Source organism: Panthera leo, chromosome C2 (assembly GCF_018350215.1).
Source record: "Panthera leo isolate Ple1 chromosome C2, P.leo_Ple1_pat1.1, whole genome shotgun sequence".
Classification (NCBI taxonomy): domain Eukaryota; kingdom Metazoa; phylum Chordata; class Mammalia; order Carnivora; family Felidae; genus Panthera; species Panthera leo.
Window position 1 is genome coordinate 84,785,220 of NC_056687.1, and position 21,038 is coordinate 84,806,257.

The following is a 21,038-nucleotide window of genomic DNA, read 5'->3' on the forward strand; positions in this document are numbered from 1 at the left end:
CCTTATGATGTGAAGTATTATATTAGATTACTGACCCTTAAATTTTCTGAGACCATAGGGCCTTAGAATTTAATATGAAGGACACCAATAATATTTCTCTTCAAAAGTCATCTCCCCTTCTAAAAAGACAAAAAAAAAAAAAAAAAAAGGAAGCAGTGTATGCATGATTAAGAAAAAAAAAGGACTGGGACACTTGGGTGGCTCAGCTGATTAAGCAACTGACTCTTGATCTCTGCTCAGGTCATGATCTCACGGTTTGTGAGATGGAGTCCGCATCAGTCTTTGCACGGACAGTGCAGAGCCTGCTTGGAATTCTCTTTCCCTCTCTCTCTGCCCCTCCCCTGCTCGTGCATGGGCTCTCTCTCTCTCTCTCTGTCTCAAAAGTAAATAAATAAGCTAAAATAAAGGCACTTAAGCAAGTATTGCAGCAATGAAAAATTAACATATATCTGATTTTAATAACAGAAATAATAAATTCTATTCTAAGAAATAATAAATTCTACTCCTAAATATTTACTAGAAGAGTGTTTTCTGTCTTCTTCTGATGCCAAACACTCGCCTCCCTAAAACATATATGTACATCAACATACACTATACCATGAATCACATACTATGACGTGTGTACCCGTGGGGTATAGGAGAGCCACCTTTTGGTGTACAGGCCTCTGGTTCACCATCAGAGCCCAAACGTCCTGTGAAGGGGCATTTTATTTTACTTTGCATTGAGCCTGAGTCTCTCCCGGGACTGAGAAACACTTGCTTGGAAGGTCCAAGGCAGAGGGAGTGCCTAGTACCTGCCAAGCCTGCCTGCACAAGGCAAAGTTCCTGATAGACAAGCAGGCTCTGCAATGCTCCCCTGGGTCAGTCTGAAATTTTTGTAGTACCGTTAACACCATCCCAGACTGCCCACCTTGCTCTGTCTTGTGTGTGGCACTGTGTGCGGGGCCCTGTCTCACTTCGGACTGGCAGAAGGGGCAGTACAGCACTGGCAAGGAGGCTTGGCTTTGTCCCATTGCAGGAAAGCCCACCTTCTCCTCACGGAGCACAAGTGAGCACAGAAGAGAAGCAGCAGGTGGAGTGAGAAGTGTGAGGACTTTGCAGCCTGCAGAACTGGGTTTGGATCTGCCTTTACCTTTGGCTGCTGTGTATCCTTGGGTCAGTCTCTTAAAGTCTGTTTTCTCATCTCAGAAATAGGATGTGAACCAGAGATAACGCCTATAAGGTGTCTGACACGTGATGAGAGTTCGTCAGATAGCAGTTATTACTGGCAACCGCAGGCATGGCCTCTTGTGTGAGGCCATGAGGACTATCATTTTTCTTTCTAGAATCCTGACCGCTCATTTGCCCTAGAGTAACTAGGAGCACTTTTCAGTTAGGTCTTTAGCATTTCATTTTTCTCTGGCTTCTTTCCTCTTACTAGACCGAATCTGACAATTGTTTGAATCCCCTACAGTCGTCTGAAAGAGACGCACAGGAGGTACGCTAGGTAATCTTTGTTCAATGAATAAGACTTTTCATTAACTTTTGAAGTTAACTCCACAGCACGTGTACACAGGAATGCAAAAGTGCGTGAGTGTATGCACACACAGACCCACATCCACCACATCCTCTCCACACACACACATATGCGGCCCGACAAACACATCCTTTTGAAAAGCAATACGGGCAAATTTGTAACTCAGTGAGCCAAGCCACAAGCCCTGTGGATTTCAAGTGGTTCTTTGCACCAACTTAAATTAATTTTTAAAATGTGCGAGTGAATGGATGCTCTGAAATTGAATATTAAAGCATTCTACAGAAAAGTGCCAAAGAATAGCTACATATATCCATGAACAAATTTCTGACAATAAGGGGGCTTTTGAAGTTTTCAGGAGAACATTGTTTCCAATGCCTACTTCAAACACGAAAGCGAAGATGTGCCAAATTCTGAAGTACTCTCCCTGCTTCCATTAATGGGAATTCAATTCTGTCAAGATAATGCTATTCTAATTGCTCACCAAAAATAATGGCCACATCATATTTATTATTAGTCCTTTTGAATTCTAAAGAATCCATTCTGAAACATGAGGTTCATGCTACGGTTCTCAGCACAGACTTGATCAGCACTTTCCTTCTTCAGTTTTGGAGCATTTTCTCTGAGTATGACAAAGATGTACATGGGAAGTATGTCTCCAACGCACCTCTACGAGCTCCGAAAGTTTCCCGAAAGGAGTGTAATGTGAAAAAGCACATAGAACTAAGTGGTTTATTTTTTATTAAAAATAATTTACATACAATACCATGTTAGTTTCGGGTGTACAACATAGTGATTTAATATTTATATACATGATGCTCTGCTCACCACCATAAGCCTAATCACTATACAGAGCTGTTACAATATTATTGACTCTACTCCCTGTGCTGTACATTTTATCTCTCTGTCTTATTTATTTTAGAACTGGAATATTTGTTCCTCTTAACCCTCTTCCCCATTTCCATCCATCCCCCCTTTCTGGCAACCATCAGTTTTTTCTCTGTATCTATGAGGCCGTTTCTGTTTAGTTTCATTTGTTCATTTGTTTTGTTTTTCAGATTCCAAATAGAAGTAAAATCATATGGTATCTGTCTTTATCAGTCTGACTTACTTCACATAACATGATGTTCTCTAGGTTCAAGTGGCTTGTTGCAAGTGGCAAGATTTCATTCTTTTTTATGGCTGAGTAATATTCCATTATGCGTATAAATATACCACATCTTCTCTAGAGGAAGATTCATCTATTGAGGGACATTTAGGTCACTTCTATATCCTGGCTACTGTAAATAATGCTGCAATGACCATAAAGGCACAGATATCGTTTCAAATTAGCGTTTTCGTTTGTGTTATCTGGAGGTGAAATTGCTGGATCACATGGTGGTTGTATTTTTTATTTTAACACAGTTTTTTGTAACTTAATACCGGTAGTGCACCAATTTACATTCCCACCAAAAGTGCATGAGGGCTCCCTTTCCTTCACATCATCACCAACATTTGCTGTTTCTTGTTTTTTTGATAATAGCCATTCTGACAGGTGTGAGGTGATATCTCATTGTGGCTTTGAATTGCATTTCCCTGATGGTGAGTGATGTTGAGCACCTTTTTGCATTACCTTTATGTCTTCTCTGAAAAATGTCTATTCAGATCCTCTGCTGATACTTTAATCAGATTTTTTGTTTGCTATTGAGTTATATGAATTCTTCATATATTTTGGATGTTACCCTCTTATTGGATATATCATTCATGAATGTCTTCTCCCATTCAGTAGTTTACCTTGTCATTTTGTTGATGGTTTTCTTCCCCGTGCAGAAGCTTTTCAGTTTGATGTAGTCCTGATTGTTCATTTTTGCTTTTGTTGCCCTTGCCTGAGGAGGAAGATCCAAAAAAATATCCCTTAGACAGATGTCAAAGAGCTTATTGCCTGAATCACTGAATTTTACTCCTGAGGCCAATATTGCATTGCATGTTAACTAACTAGAATTTAAATTTAGACCTTTTAAGAACTTATGCCTATGTTTTCTTCTAAGAGTTTTAGGGGTTCAGGTCTTAACATTTAAGTCTTTAATCCCCTTTGCATATGGTGTAAGAAATTACATTCTTTTTCATGTTGCTGTCCAGTTTTCCCAACACCATTTGTTGAAGAGACTGTCTTTTCCCCCATTGAATATTCTTGCCTCCTGTGTTGTAGACTAATTTGACCATATAAGTGTGGGTTTATTTCTGGACTCTCTATTCTGTTCCATTGATCAATGTGTCTGTTTTCGCCTCAGTACCATGCTGTTTTGATTGCTACAGCTTTGTAGCATAGTTTGAAATCCAGGAGCGTAACACTTCCAGCTTTGGTCTTTTTCAAGATTGCTTTGGCTATATGGAGTATTTGGGGATTCCATACAAATTTTAGGATTATTTGTTCTAGTTCTGTGAAAAATGCCCTTGGTATTTTGCTAAGGATCACATTGAATCTTTATGTTACTTCGGATAGTATGGTTTTAACAATGTTAATTCATCTAATCCACAGACACGGTTTTAAAGAAAAAAAAAAGCAAAGACCACTAGCTTTTCAACTTAAATCTAGCTTCATCACTTAACAAGCTCTGTGACCTTAGGAAAGTTGTTAACTTCTTGGTTTTATTCCTTCAGTGGTAAAATATGGGGAAAAATACCCATTTCCCATGGTTATTAAGCATTTTAACTGAGATGATAAACAGAAAGTGGTGCATAGTTGAAACAGCTAGAACACAGAACTTTGGTCTGCAAAAAAAATGGATAATTAAAGAACAAAAGGTAGTTTATAAGAAAGAGCCTTGCCTTCTTTGGAGAAGCCTAATGCTGCCTGCTATAGGTGCTGTGTCCAAGGCTAAGAGCTGCAGTGACCACTTACCTCTCTAATCCCCCTTTAGTCTGGGAGTAACCAAGAGATGAAAGGTCTGACAATGCCACATGTGACCATTTACCAGTGGTAAAGACATATGGTCTGCTCAGGAAGATCCCCTTCTAAGAAAGGCATTTGCCAGGTTTCCAGGAGCCAGAATTCCCACATCAATGATGCCCTTGCTATGGGTTAGAGACACAACTATACCCTTACTATCTCAACCATTCTCACAATATTCTGTCAACCTCCATTACCTGTGTTTATCCAGTGCCTAGTATTATGCCCGGCACAGAACAGACCTTCACTAAAGAGGAAGAATCTAATGAGAGAAGGAAGTGAAGAAACAAATGGATGAGCTCTCTGTCCTAGTCTTCTCTTTATGTCATTCTCTATGTTTAGTACTTCACCAATCCTTCCTGCTTTATTCAGGTCATCCATTTGGCATTTACTTATCCCTCAGCAATACTCACCTCCTCAAGGAAGACTTCCATGATCTATCATACCCCCATTCCCAGCCTAATGAGAATCCACTGCTCGATTCTTCCTTGCAGCTCAAAGAGTATGGTGTTTGGATAATGCTTGCGCACTTGAGCTGTCCCGTGTTTTTATTTATTATCTCCCCATTAAACCCTATGAGGGAAGGAATTGTCTTCAGCATCTTGAAAAATGTTTTTTTAATGAGTTTTTGGTTTATTTAGGTAAGGGCCTAAAATACTATGAGCTTTATTTATACAAAGTAAAACTAAACAGTAGTCCTGCCCTCAGAATGCTTAGTTAGCAGGGAAGGTGAGATCTATAGCTGTAAAGTAGAAAGCAAAGAGCACTGAAACACTGATATGGATGAAGATAGCAGGAAGAGAAGGGTCAGTTACATCTTCCAGATGGCATAATGAGGGCATATTGCCGGAGGAGGCACCGCTGAAGTCAGGTCAGGAAATATGGTAGGAAAGGCACTCCTGGTGGAAGAGAAAATATGTGCCAAGGCACGGAGAAGGCTCATGACAAACAGTTAGATCCCACTTTACAGTTTCAAAGGGCCTTTCCTTCTCTCATTGGTTCTGCACAACAGCTGGGTGTTGAGGACAAGGCAACGGTTACCTGACTGCTTCCACAAAAGGTGCAGAAGGCTACGGGACTCACCTAGAGTAGCAGTTGAACTAGGACATGATGTGACTGTTAGCAGAGCTGAAGCCTCACTCTGGGTCCACAGTGAAAACTCCCTCTTTGGAAAAAGCAATGACCCCCGTGGAAATCAGGCAGTCCTTGCTTATTGGTGACCAGTGGCTTGGAAGGGGGGCAAATAAATGATGCACCTCTTGCTACCTGGAGGGCAACAATCCAAGAGGCTTGTGGGTTCCTGGAAGGACCTGAGGACCCTGGGTGTTAGGGGTGAAAACTGATCACAAACACTCCTCTGGGCCATCTCTAAACAACGGAGGACCATGTGAGGCAGGTGACATGCCCGGGGGTGGGGGGGAAGGCCTCCTAATAATAATGAGCAGTAGCACTAGTGAGCCCTCACTCTGGGCTGGGCACTGTGCTCTTTGTCTTACATGGATGATCTCATCTGATTCTCACAATAAACCTAGCAGGTAGGTTTCCATCCCTCCTTTACAGATTGGAGAAACTGAGGCTCGGAAAAGTGAGGAAACATTTCCTAAGTACACAGCTGGGACGGGGTGGAGTCCAGATCCAGATACAGGGCTCTTAATTATGTGTACCATGAACCCCTTTGGCCATCTGGGGAAGCCCATGGACCACTTTCCCAGAAAAAATGCCTTTAAATGTATATTATAAAATATGTAGGTTTCAAAGACCAATTGTGTTAAAATTTAAAAATATTTTAAAATATTAAAAAGCAAAATTTTATGTAGTAAGATATGGGCTTCCTTGCCAATGGATTAAAGGATAAGAGCTGGTGGCAGGTCATGATTTAGAAATCATGATAAGTGTAAACAACATTTTGAGATAAGAACAATAACTGTGATGAGATATGAAAATATCTGTGACTTCACCTGATTTCGCCAAGTCATAGGTACCACGAATGCTACTGTTGTTCCATCCAAAACAGAAGAAAATGCTACACTTCAGTTAAAAGTTAGTGGAAATTAAAATGTGTTGTTTCCAGGGGCACCTGGGTGGCTCAGTCGGATGAGCATCTGGCTTCGGCTCAGGTCATGATCTCACATTTGGTGTGTTTGGACCCCACATCGGTCTCACTGCAGTCAGCTCAGAACCCTCTTCGGATCCTCTGTCCCTCTCTCTCTCTCTGCCCCTCCACCGTCGGCACGCTCTCTCTAAAAAATAAACAAACATTTTAAAAAAATGTGCTGTTTCCATTCAAGTTTACAAGCCTCCTGAATTCTCTTTAGTTAGGAACTCCTGGGCCAGGCTATACTGTCTTCTTGTGCCCGGGACCTTGACTGGAAGGGTCCTTGAAGCTCCATTGCAGCCCTGATTGGTGGGGCAAGGGTTTTAAAACACCTCCTGGGAAGGAGTGATGCCTAGGGTGTAGCAGGGCCACTCTCTTGGTGGGGGTGGGGGTGGGGGTGGGGGCGAGAAATGCACAGATGGGCTGACAGGGCCAAACTGGATCTAAGGGCTGAAAAGGTAAATACAGGAGAGTGATGGGGCAGAAGGAAAAGGGGCTCCCAGTGATGGCTTGATGCATGGTGCATGGTTAGGGAGAGGAGGGCAATGCACCATGCATCATTGTGGCACCATTGTGCCATTGTGGCATCTGGCACCATTGTGCCAGAATCCTGCACATCATTAGTATCTGGTGCCCAGAAAAGAGAGGACTGAGGGCAGAGGTGGTAGAGAGCAAGGGAGAAGTGAATGGCAAGGATACCGTCCTTTTCCTCCCCTGGAGGTAACATGAAAGAACAGGGAATATAGGGGCGCCTGGGTGGCTCAGTCGGTTGGGCGACCGACTTCGGCTCGGGTCATGATCTCACAGCCCGTGAGCTCGAGCCCCGCATCGGACTCTGTGCTGACAGCTCGGAGCCTGGAGCCTGTTTCAGATTCTGTGTCTCCCTCTCTCTCTGCCCCTCCCCCGTTCATGCTCTGTCTCTCTATGTCTCAAAAATAAATAAACGTCAAATAAAAAAAATTAAAAAAAAAAAAAAAGAACAGGGAATATGGAGCAAGATCAAGTTGGCCAAATCCTGTGTCCTCACTTTCCGGTTCTATGGCCTTTAGGTAAATCGCATTCCCTCTTGGGGCCCACATTTCCTGAGTGTCAGGAAGGAACCAAAACATTAAACTCTCAGTCCATTTGAAGGATTGACTCACTGATTGGCACTGGGCAGAGTTCCTGGCACGTGGCTGCTGTCTGATAAAATTAGGTTGAACTATATGAGATGGCTGTTTTTGTAGGTCAAAAAGTAGTTGAATATGGATAGTTTTATGTGGTTCCGATTATAGTTCCTGGCAAGCAGGGGAGCTGATGTGAGCATACCCAGCTCCCTTTGGTGGATTCATTTTTAATATGGGATTAAGAGAATCCAATCACCTATGTTCCCACTCTACCTCCTTTGGGGAGGGGTATTATTAAGAACTTCCTTCTGCACCTTCATCCCATGATACAGAGTAAATTCTGTAAAGGAATGTTTATGGCAGCATTCTCCATGGTATTCCAGGGAGTGATAAATCACAAATCACAGATGGCATAAGAGGAGTCCTGTGACCTGTCAGTGGATGAATAAGAGGAGGAAGAAGGACTTTACCGTCTTTAGACTATTTTTTTGGTGTGAGTTCTAAAAAAACCTAGAGAGGTGAATTGAAAAACCCTGCTGTCTGGATCTGAGTTTAACCCTTGCTTCATACTTAACACTTAATTGCCTGTATGACTTGGGCCCATCACAGTCACCTTGACCCTCAATCTTCTCATCTGTAAGAAGAGAATATTAGACTAGATCATCTCCAAGATCCCATCCATGAGTAACCTTTTAAAAAAAAACAATTTTTTAAGGTTTATTTATTATTTATTTTGAAAGAGAGACAGCATGAGATAGGGAGGGGCAGAGAGACAGGGAGAAAGACAATCCCACTGACAGTGCAGAGCCCTACACGGAGCTTGAACCCATGACAATGAGATCATGACCTGACACGAAACCAAGATTTGGACACTTAACCGACTAAACCACCCAGGTCCCCCCATCCATGAGTACCCTTGACCATCAGGCTCTGGTTTGCTCCTCAGCTCTGTACTGGGAAGCCACAAGTTCATTCTGGATCTGGTTAGCCATCAGCTCGGCAGTATAACTATAATTCAACCTGCAAAATGGGGTTTATGGAACCCAAGTTTGGAGGTGCATCTGCAGACCTGGATGGATGTCTAGGAAGTCACATGGAGGGGTCTTGCCATGAAGCAAAGTGAGACCCAGCAGAAGCATACAGGGTCAGTGAGGTGATGCAGAGGAATAACTATTTTAAAGTATAGTTTTCTAAAAGTTCATTTCATATTAAATTATAAGAACCTCAGGGAAAAGTGATTACTAGCTCTTTCTGCAGTAATAAAACAGCCCTTGGGGCAAAGAAGCACTAAGGCTTAATACATCTAAAAATATCTTATTTTTCTACAGCTTGATTGAAACTGATGTAGGTGTGCTTGGCATTTGACTTGGGGAGGTCGTGCCTTTTTTTCTTCTTCTAATAATACTGTTTGGCAGCTTTTCACTCTATCTTACCACAGATCTTTGCCAAAACTTGAATTTACTTCCGTCAGATTAACTGTCTCCAAAAACAAACTGGCATTTCTTCTAAGGGCTCCGATTAAAAGGATAAGCTTGAGTGACACTCCCTTAAATGGCTGGATGTTCTCACAGGGCTAGGAAATCAGAAATGGAAAAGTAGCAGGGCTGAATTTAGTCACAGGGCAGCAAAGGCTTTTGGACGGGGAGAGGGGCTGCATCTGACTGTGCCGTGTTTAGAAACAATGGGTGAACTATGATTTTGAATACACATGTCTCAAAAAACTGTGAGAAGAAATCTTTTCAAATCTCTTCACTGCTGCTTTGCTCTAGGTCCTAATCTTCCGGCATTTTATTTGTTTTAAATATCGCCTTCCATAATTTTAGCGATCAAATTACGTTGGCTTCCCAAACCACCAACGAAATAGACATTCTTCTAGTTGCACTGCTGAATGCGTATGGAATTTGAATGAGTAAACTATGTATGGGCCAAAGACCTTCCTTCAACATTCCAGGAGACAGAGAGGAGAGTCCAGGAAAAAGGAAAGCAAGAAGAGCTGAAGGAAACATTCTCCAGTTTTCCCCTCACTCTCTGTCTATAATTTGGCCCCTCAAGAATAAGAGTAAGAGACAAATAATTTTCCAAGAAGGCATTTTTCTGTTTTTTACCTGTTGTTTTTTAGTAACTTCCTTTTAAATGTACTATGTTGAGAAAAAATAGGGAGTGGCTAGAGAAGAAACAAACTGGGTTGCCGATTTTCTTGACAAGTTACAAATGTGAATATTCAACAAATACAAAGTTCAAGTGAGATAACATTTCAAGAACTAAGTCAAAATGTGGCTCCTGAACATTCTCTAGCCTCCCCCAGCTTCACAACAATCCGTGTTCATCAAGTAATAGAATACTGAATGAAAGGGTCCTATGAGAAGTCTGTGGAAACTCTTATGTCAAATGTGAATATTAAGCTAACTTCTCTAATCCTGTATTGAGACCAACCACCCAAAACTGTAGGACAAAATAACTATTAATTCTTCCCCCACCTAACTTTCAATACTCAACCTGAGAAGATGTAGGATCAGTAAATAATGCTTTGAAGTCATTCTGAGAAAAAACATTTTACTCAGATTGCCATATATACTTAAACTTTTTCATTGCCAAAATCCAAACTTCTCTGAGTTGGAACCTATTTGGCTTATCTAAGCAAGGTATGTTATATTTATATTTTATTTTATCTAACTCTTTGGATCCTGAAAATTAGATTGCTATCATTAACCTAGGTAAGTTTTGCTGTGCAGAAGTCAGAAATGGATGATCATCAGTGTCAAAGCCATTAAGTTGCTAAATCTTCTTCCATTTTCCCTATAAGGATGAAAAGCGGGGTTAGCCCATGGATTACTGGGTAACTCCTCAGGTGCCTTTGGTTGTGATATAAATATCCATCAAGAATGGGATTGTTCATAAAGACCTGCTATACATTGAAATGAATTAAAAATATATCTCAGTCCTCACCGACAGTCATCTGAACATAAGCCACTTGGTATATTAGACTGACAACTGCTGGTGAACAGAATTGTTCCTGGGACTTCATATGTATTTTTATATCTAATCTCTGAAACAAATGGTTGCCCAACTTTTTTTGATCACATGCCCCCAAAGTATCATAGTTTAGAACATACACCCTCAAAATATTCATATTGCCCTAATATATGCGTTTATTTCACTACCGTATTATATACATTATGAAATATGCACAAAAACAGAAATTTTAAAAGAATCAGATGAATATGAAACAAACATTATTTTAAATAATTATTTTAGTTCTTAAAGGCACAAAATTATTTTGTCCTTAGCAAAAATATAATAATATTTTAATGAGACCAATATAATTAAACGTGTCATGTTCTGTGAAAATTTTGACTTATCAGTTTCTGAATCAAAAGCCTGGCTCTAAGTTCACTTTATTTTTATACTTGTTATTAATGATGTCAAGGATTAAACATATTGTCATTTTTTTTAGCTTGATGTGGCTACTAATGAGTTCATACTAGGGGAAGGAGAAGTGTCAGCTTGGCCATTTTTTGCTCATTTTTATTCATACTATTAATATCAATTTCAATATATGGTTTCATTGTAGGGATCTTCCAAACCCATTAGTCCATTTTGTGAGGGATCCTGCAGTTAACACAAGATAATGTATCTTGCAGTTAACACAAGATAATGTAATCCACAACGCCCTTTAGTTGAACATATAAAAACTATTGCTTTACAATATACTGAAAGCAAACCTAATGGATGAGGATGCCTGGCCAGCTCTCTGGGATGTGGTCCCTCCCTCAAGATCCCTTCTGAGGTATGTGAGCCCTATGGTCCTCTGATATATAGGACAAGCCATCCATGCATCCAGCATTGAGGTCAGCAGAAATGTATATAAATTAATATATTTGTGTAAAACTGTAATGCATAACACACACACACACACACACACACACACACACACACATAATGAAAATGCACCACTGCTTGCTTCTTCCATACCTGCTAGGATGAGCATACCTGATTTTGGAGGCCATTTCTCAAGGTAGTTCACATTGTAAAATACATATTGTTTATCTTCATTTTACTGATGAGAAAAAATAAGTTGCTGAAGGTTGCAAGTCAGTGACTTTTTTCTGCAGCCTGTATTTTCCCATAAATACTGGCAAAACAACAACAACGCAGTTAGGTAGCTTAGTCACCACTGTTTTTGTTTTACTTTTTAATTCCATTCTTTAAGACTCTTGTTTTAGGAGGGAAACATATTTTCATTTGGTAGGATATGGGAAAAAAGGTCCTAAGCCAGTTACTAATAATGATCAATAAAATTCAGTGGGATCTGAACAAGAAATCAGTCAATAGTACCCTAATATTAAAATAATCAATGTTCCAAAGCACCTGGCTGGCTCAGTTGGTGGACGATGAGACTCTTGATCTCCAGGTTGTGAGTTCGAACCCCACGTTGAGTATAAAGATTACTTAAAAATTAAATCTTTAAAAACTAACAATAATCCATGTTCCATTATTCCTATTATCTGGTTATTCTAACCATTCCCCCATCTTCTTTATTTTTCTTCCCATCCATCAGTTGTATTGATACCCTAATCATCCTTCTCACCAGCACACCTACCAACTAGGGTTCAGTCTTCTTTACTGGCACAGACTCAGAATTTTCATGTCTACATGTAAAATAAAAATAACTTCAGCAAGATGAAGGAATGATTTTAAATATTATTTGATAATAGGAGTCAAACTCACACTAGTCCTTTTACATGAAGCTTTTTATATTATGAAAATAATTTAGGGGAGCCTGGGTGGCTCAGTCAGTTAAGCACCGGACCCCTGATTTTCACTCAGGTCATGATCTCACGGTTCGTGAGTTGGGCCCTGTGGCAGGCTCTGCACTGATAGAACGGAGCCTGCTTGGGATTCTCTCTCTCCCTCTCTCTCTGCTCCTCCCCACGCATGCTCTCTCTCTCTTAAAATAAACATTAAAAAAACAAGAATTTACATTTGGTATATACAAAATTGGAGAATATAGAAAAAGGAGAAGAAAAAATACCTATAACTCTGTCACCCAAAATAATTACTGTTACTATGTTAGTGTATTACCTTCTGATATTTTTTCCTATTTTTCTTTCATATAGTTGTAATCATATTGAATATGCAATTTTGTACCCTGCTTTTTTTTGCCTTAATATAATATGATAAACATTCTCCCTGTTATAAATTCTCATAAATAAGTATAAGTTTCTGTAGAGGCATAATAATCGATCACGTGGGTGGCAGCATACTTTTACATGCATATCAGTCCTTGAGATAGGAGAGAAATAAATGATGTAGGCAAGTATAGTCAGGTCATGATTCCAACTCTAATGGGAAATATGAGTAGACTAAATAGTTGAAAATCTATTGTATTTTCCTTTCCTTTGGTGACTAATTTTACTAAGACAAAGTTATTTTGTATTTCTCAAACACTTATTCAAGTGATTCAAGGAAAGTGATTCAAGAATACAGTAACTAGCAAAGGAAAATCAATTAAAAAATTACATATATATGTAATATACATTATATACATATATAAATATTATATTGCCTTATATTAAATATTCTATTAAAATATTAATGAAAGTTTTTTGTATGTACAATATTTTAATAAATTATTTTTAGGTTGCAGTTTCTTATCACTTCTAATATTATTAGTGTTGATTGCCAACATGAAAGATTGGCCACTATTTTATGAATATATTTTTGCACCAGTGAAGATGATATTAAAAAAAAGGCGGCTAACTTTTACATGACAATTTCCACTTTTTAAAATAATAAGTATTGTATATAATGAAAAAAGAAACAGAAAACATTCACGAAACTATTCTTGAATACAAGCTGGAGAATGACCATGTAAGAAAATGGGATGATGATCAACTATGGAAAAAGTATTGTTAGTATCTTTCCTCTTTTCTCCTATATACTATTTGCAATAAGGGTTCTTGCTTGATGGTAAGGTACAATGGTATAATAATTATATGGTATAATTATAAAATTATTTTAAACCAAATAATAGACAAAATTTAAGAGGTGTTTTTCTATGTATATATGCGTGTATATGTATATATGCATATATGTCCACTTTCTGTGTTTAATACAATGTCTTATTTTATGAAACACATTTTATGAACCAAATTTGATTATCTCTGTATATGAAAAAAAGTAACAAAGCCTGTTTTAAAATTTAGTCAACTAGATATATAGTTCCATTTAGACAAAAATGTTTCAATAATTTCACTGCATTTGTTTTAACTCTCTCAAAAAATGGTTTCAAATGGTTCTGGCTTTCGAATAAAACCAGTGCTCTGTCTTTGAACAACTGAATATATTGAGTTCTAAGATTCTGTGTGGCTGCAAAGTGCTTAAGCCATTTCGGGTTATCTGTACAGTGCCACTTCAAGCAATTGAAAAAAAGTGAAGAATCTGATCAACCAGGTGTTAATTTGATGATTTCTTTTCTTTTTCTCTCTTTCTTCCTTCTTTCCTCTCATCGTTCTTTTTTTTCTCTCCTCCCCTTCTCCTTCCCTCCTCCCTCCCTTCTTTCCTTCTTTCCCCTTGTTTTTAACTGAGTCTATGGAATTTCTTGACTATTCTAGGGTCCTATAGTCAAACTGTAGACAAACTACATTGCTCATACTTTCATCTTCTGGAAATTTCTGTAAGTATATTTAATAGATATTTTAAGACAAGCTTTTCTCTCTGAATTGGTAAGAAAGCAATTGCTTTCTAATCAAAATAACTTTTGAATCCCAGATAGTGTCCTTCTTTCAGAATTAAAGAGAGAATCAGTCTTCAGGTGCTTTGGCATCTGATAAACAATTGTAACCTTGAATTAACCTCACTGAACCTCAGTGTCCTCATCTATAGAATCAGAATGCTAATAATTCCTCCCTCAGATGGTTGATGTACAGATGAAGTGAAAGGGATTTTTTACAGTCCTTGGCAGAGTGCCTGGCATATAGCAAGGTCTCAATAAACAGTAGCTGTTATTTATTTAATGTTTCCTTTCCTTATGTGTGCAGTACAAATTGTACTGAACTTATGCTACATAAAGTGATTGCCCAAATGCTCAATTATATTGCTCTAGGTAACCAAAAGACTGTTGTAGAACACAGGGTAAGTACATTTAATTATCACATGGCATATTTATTGATTTTAGTCATTATATATAAATTATAGAAAAAGGAAGATAAGCAATTATGTCTAGAAAATAAATACTAGAGCTAACAACAAAGACTTATTTTATGAAACATATTTAATTTGTTACATGTGGTCAGGACCTAAACAAAAATCAAAGACCTGATAAAAGATTATGAAAATTAAAATGAGCTGTGAAAAAGAAACCCACACAAATACACAACACCTTACCAAATATTCTAAGCCTTGGCATGATAGCATCTGAGATTTTCAATACGCTTCGAGGGTATTTTACTGACCTAACAGAAGTTCATTTATACCCTTAAAAAAAAGTGTAACACCTGCTGTGTTTAACCACTTTTGGAAAATCAGTTAAAAAGGTCTCATGCAAAACAGAGGGCAGATATTAGAACAGTTGTATACTATAATTTGTAGTAAGAAAAGCTGCCTCAGCCTAACACATTGGAAACAGAAAAAATAGGGGCATTTCACCTGGGCCTATTTATCTTTCTACTTGACTTAAAAAAATAATAATAATAAAATAAAACAAAACAACAACAATAACAACCACCACCACCAGTATAACCCCAAATTGTTATCCCATAAACAGTTGAATTTATTTGGTCACTACTGAGTGACATGGAATCCACCAACATAATTCACCAAAATATGAGCCAAGGAAGATTGGAAAACAAATTAAAAGTCTAGATTAGACTGATTGTAGTTTCTTTAGAGCCATCCAAAAACATAAACTTCATTTTATTAAAAAAGAAAATCTATTAGTCTGCTTTTCATAAGGGGAAACTATTCCCTCGACCTCCATAATTTCTCCATCTTTTGTTTTATGACAGAGCTTCATGTTTTAATATAGTAAATACGGATGTGATTGGGAGTGAGGGAAGGTCAAGGCACAGAGCTCTGTCTTTCTTCCCCTAAAGATCTTCTGGGGTTTCCAATCAATTCAGTCAAGGGCAAAATGAATTAATTAGTGGAAAGTGATATTTCAAATAAAACAATTAGCACTTTAATCCAATTTTGTAGGGGGTGGGGACTTCACCAAGTCTCCTGCCTTTTATTGAAATGAATTCAATTTCAAAGTTAATTTTAAAAATTAAAAGCACAACCTTGAACCTCAACAGAAATATTTAACTATTTGCAGTGTGTGCAATTTTAACCTACCCCTGCTGAGTGAATGAAAGCCTTTAAATAGATTTCCTCTGTCACTTTATTTAGGCAAGAAAAGAGACAAACAAACAAAGGTGGGGAGGGGTGTGACCTATCCTGCTGCAATTCTCAGAACCATTTTGAAAACCCTCCTTGACATTCTATAAAAAGCACAAGCTATAGATTAGATCTACATACATGATCAAAATGAGATGTAAAAGAAAGACAAATACAATATGATTTCACTTACGTGTGGAATCTGGAAAACAAAACAATCAAACAAACAACAATAACAACAACTAAAAAGAGAGAAAAAGAGAAACAGACTCATAAATATGGAGAGCAAACTGGTGGTTGCCGAAGGCCGGGATGAGGGTGGGGGATGGGGGTGGAGGTGGATGATCAAGGTGTGTGAAGGGAAGGGGTTTAAGATGTATAAACTTCCAGTTATAAATCACACAAACCACTGGGATGAAAGGTACAGCATAAGGAATATAGTCAATAATACTGTAATACACTTATTGTGGTGAGCATTGCATAACGTATATAATTGCTGCATCACTATGTTGTACATTTGAAACTAATCAAATATGTCAATTGCACCTAACAACTAAAAATAAAAAATATATATTATAAATGATAAATCTAACAAAAAATCAAGTCATCTTTCCTAGTCTGTATTGATCATAAACTGCTACCTTTATAATTTTATGATTATATATACAATATACATTGTGTAAGTTAAACAAAAAAGCATGAATAATAATGTAGTTATTTATGCAATGATACTGAAATGGGAATTTTTTCCCACTATTTACTATAAAAAAGTAAATACAAAATTAGTTCAAAAGTATGGTTTTTTTAAAGAGGAGAAATAAAATGGATTTTAAAAATAGCATTTCTCCGGACAAAAATTACTGCATCTTTAATATCTGGGAAACTAGGTAGTACTCAAATTTTAATATATATGGTGTAATTTAGCAGAGCCCTTGAAAAGTGCTAAAAGAAGTTTAATGGAGGCGTACCATTGAGTATTACTGATCTGCTCAAGAAAATGAAGGCTGTGAACATAAACCAAACTACACAGTGAGTATCAACTACTTACTGTGTTTAAAACTGAGCCTTCCAAGGTTAAACCCAATGAGCTCCCAGTGAGAGAGAACTGCAGGGAGACCGATGCATTTCAATAAGAGGGACAGATAGGCTCTTGTTTAAATCTTATCTGTGCCTACATCTTGGGCAGCCATCCTCACCCACGCTTCCACTTGAAAATTCCAAAAATCTGTCCCACTCAAAACTAAGTAATGACCCCCCCACACACTCCTACACCCCACCCTGCCCCCGTAGACACACACACTAAGAAATGAGTAAAGGGCAAATAACTTTTTAGTGCATGGAAACTTTCTTACTACAGAGCCATTTCTGACACTACTGGTCCTATGCATTCCCTGATGAACAACTTTGGTAAGAGCATTTTCAGCCACATCAGTAATTGGTCTACTCTTACTCTTTGCTTTAATTTAAAACCAAAGGGGGAAAAAGTGATTTCAAAAGCACCTGCAATCAGACATGTGCGAGCAGAACTAAATTTTTTTTTCAAAATTGGATTAATTAGCATTATCAGAAAAACAAAGGGAACAAAGCCACCAGTATGTAGTGCATTAATCATATTGCTAGTAATTAGTGCCACAATAGAAATACAAGACAAAGCAAAGAAGTTGGAAATAGTTCTGAAACTAGTCATATTTTGTAGGTATCGCTAGCTAAGAAATAGACGTACTTGGACGTGCACAGAGGACAAGAGTAAAATAGAATCTCAAAAATCGCATAAAGTTGAAAGACTAGACTGCATAAATCCTGAACCCCAGAGAAATAGGGAAGTCGATATATTTATAGCGTCTAATACACAGAGTTCAAAAAAAAAAAAAAAGGAAATAAGGGAACAGGGGAGGATGTGAAAGAATTGGAGGAACAGACTATTTCCATTTTTAAAAGAGGGAGAGCTTATCCTATTGTAACAAACTAATGCTAGGTCTAGCCAAAGTTCACTAGTGAGATTCCTTTTTGCTTTATATATACGATCAGATGACATTGGGGAATGAAAAGCTTTCCTCTGAATGCTAAAATATTAAATTAATTATAACTTTTAAAGAATGGAACAAATCAGAGGGCTGATTTCTAACCATTTGATTTTTCTATACCAGAATGTATTACAAGAATCTTTTATAAAATAGTTTCGTATGAAAATGCTGATTTGTGCTGGTTCATTTTACAAATGAAAATTGGCCCAGTGATGCCCAGAAGAATATGGATGAGAGAATGAGCAAAATTTTACTTCTGGTTCTGAAAAACTCCTATCAAGTCACCATTTTTCTGTCTCCAATTTTCCTTACCTGGGATGGGGGGGGGGGGGGGAGGGGGGGGAAGCCAGATAATTATCTAGTCTGAGTGTTGCCTCCTTGAAGATGGCCTTCCTGGAGGCCTATGGGATAAAGGACTTTGCTTCTCTTATTAAAAAAAAAAAAAAAAAGAAACGAGTTGTGCATCTGAAAATGGTGACCGTGGTGGGTAATGCTGACTTGGAGCTGATTTTCACCTACAGGCCTGCCTGCAGAGCCATAGAGGTAAGAAAGAAGGCACCTCTGAGAAACTAAAGGGAAGAGAGGTATTTTCCTGGGGGCTTCCCCTCTTATACTTCTTCTGGACCTTCACTAGATACCTTTCTCAGTCTTTGATTTTTTTTTTAAGGTTTATTTATTTTTGAAAGAGAGAGAGAAAGCACGAGCAGAGGAGGGGCAGAGAGAGAGGGGACACACACACACACACACACACACACACACAAATAAATAAATAAATAAAATTAAATAAAATTAAATTAAATTAAATAATAAATGCTTGTAAAAACAAAAACTAAAGTTAAAAAATAAGATAGTGGGAAGAAATTTGTCCACTATAAATGCTAGAAAAGGAGCCAATTTAATAAATACACACACAATCTTTATAAAATTATTTAGAAAAATATAAATCATTCAATATAATATGGACAAAGGACACAAATAGGCCACTTTTAGAAAATAAAATAAAATGACCAGTAAATAAATAACTGTTCATATTCTCTCATAATTATAGAAATACAAGTTACAGTAATAATGTATCACTTTTCATCTATCAGAGAAGGATTCTAAAAATTCAACAATGTTATTATTGATAAGAATGTGGAAAAGTGGGTGCTCACCCACAAAAATATTAAGTAAATATTTACTGAATTCTACTCTGGAACACTGACTATGGGATTGCAAAGTGGTGCAATCTTTTAAAAAAAAAATTTTTTTTAACGTTTATTTATTTTTGAGACAGAGAGAGACAGAGCGAGACAGAGCATGAACGGGGGAGGGTCAGAGAGAAGGAGACACAGAATCTGAAACAGGCTCCAGGCTCTGAGCTGTCAGCACAGAGCCTGACGCGGGGTTCGAACTCATGGACCACGAGATCATGACCTGAGCCGAAGTCAGCCGCTTAACCGACTGAGCCACCCAGGCACCCCAAAAGTGGTGCAATCTTTAAGAAGAGCAATTTAGAAATATTTCACAAAATTTTTAAACGCACACATCTTTTGATTTAGCGTGTATCTACACAATGAATTTATTGCTGCAATACTTTAATAGCAAAAAAAAAAAAATTGAAAACAATATAAGTGTCCTCCAATAGGAGACAGTGGTTAAATACATCACGTTATTTTTATACATATCATATATGTACAATGCATATTACATAGGTGATAAAAGAAATATAAAAAGCTATATAAGCTGATACAAAAAGCTATCCAAGATACATTAAGTGAAATTATACAGATACAGAATATAGATCATACTTTCTAGAATGATCTCAATTTATAAAAATAAGGAATATATATTTATGCCTATAACATGTTTATGCATTAAAATTTTCTAAAAGCATACAGAAGAAACTGTTACCAGTTGTTACCCTTGGAGGATGGTAATAGGAGGAAGGCAAAAAGGGCCTGTCATATTTTCACTTTATATTCTGTCCCATTGAATTTTTGTTTTTGTAAGGAGTATATGCATTGCTGTTATAATTTTAAAACAAGCTTAAAAAATGGGCCATAAAAATGAACTTCCTGTCTTTGCAAAAATTCATTTCAGAAAGAGACAAGGAAATTTATTGGTATACAGTTTTTGGGAAAAAATTATGAACAAAGACAAAAAACATTTTTTCATAATTTTACTATATATTTCATACATAGATATGAATACTATAGGAATAATTAAAGAAGAATATAAATGGATATTCATCAAATTTGTCAGGGGGCAGCCTTTTTGTTTATATGTTTGAATTTGTGAAATTAGGATCAAAAGTTAATTATGATAATTCTCTCAAATAGAACAGAAAGGATAGTGGGTTTCTAGTCTCAGTATAACTGATTTTCACCATTCTTTACAAATTACCTTAAAATTTTACAAGAAAGATTTTATTTAAAAATTGCTTTAAATAAGATCCAGAGCTTACACAGTATTAGACAAAGGGCAGGTCACTTCTGCATTGTCAGAACTCTAATTTGTCAAGCAAACTAGAAAGAACTTGAGCTGTGGATGCAGACTGGGATCTATTGCAATTAGGCCTCCTGAAGCCAAATATTTCATCTCTCTGAGCCTTGTTTTGTTATTGTTGCTATTGTTTTAATCTGTAAAATAGAGAAAATAACACAGGAACTATGTTTGTGAGGGATAACTTGATCCATGAAGGTAGCATGACACTTTGTAAAGAATGTGGACTTTGGAGTCAGTTCTGATTTTGAATCTTCCCTCCACCTCTACTAGTTGTGAGAACTTGGATAAGCTAATCTATCTTTTCTGTGCTTCAATGGAAATTAGGTATAATGATATATATATTTGTTACGGTGAGTGGTTTCAAAGATTTAAGATGCAAGTGGCATAAGACATTAAACATATTCTAGTTAATCGTAAGTAAATGTTAGTCTTCAATTCACACGGAGCATCATAAAAAGAATGATGGAATTATACAGTTCTTTCTTTTATCTCATTGGTCTATAGAGCA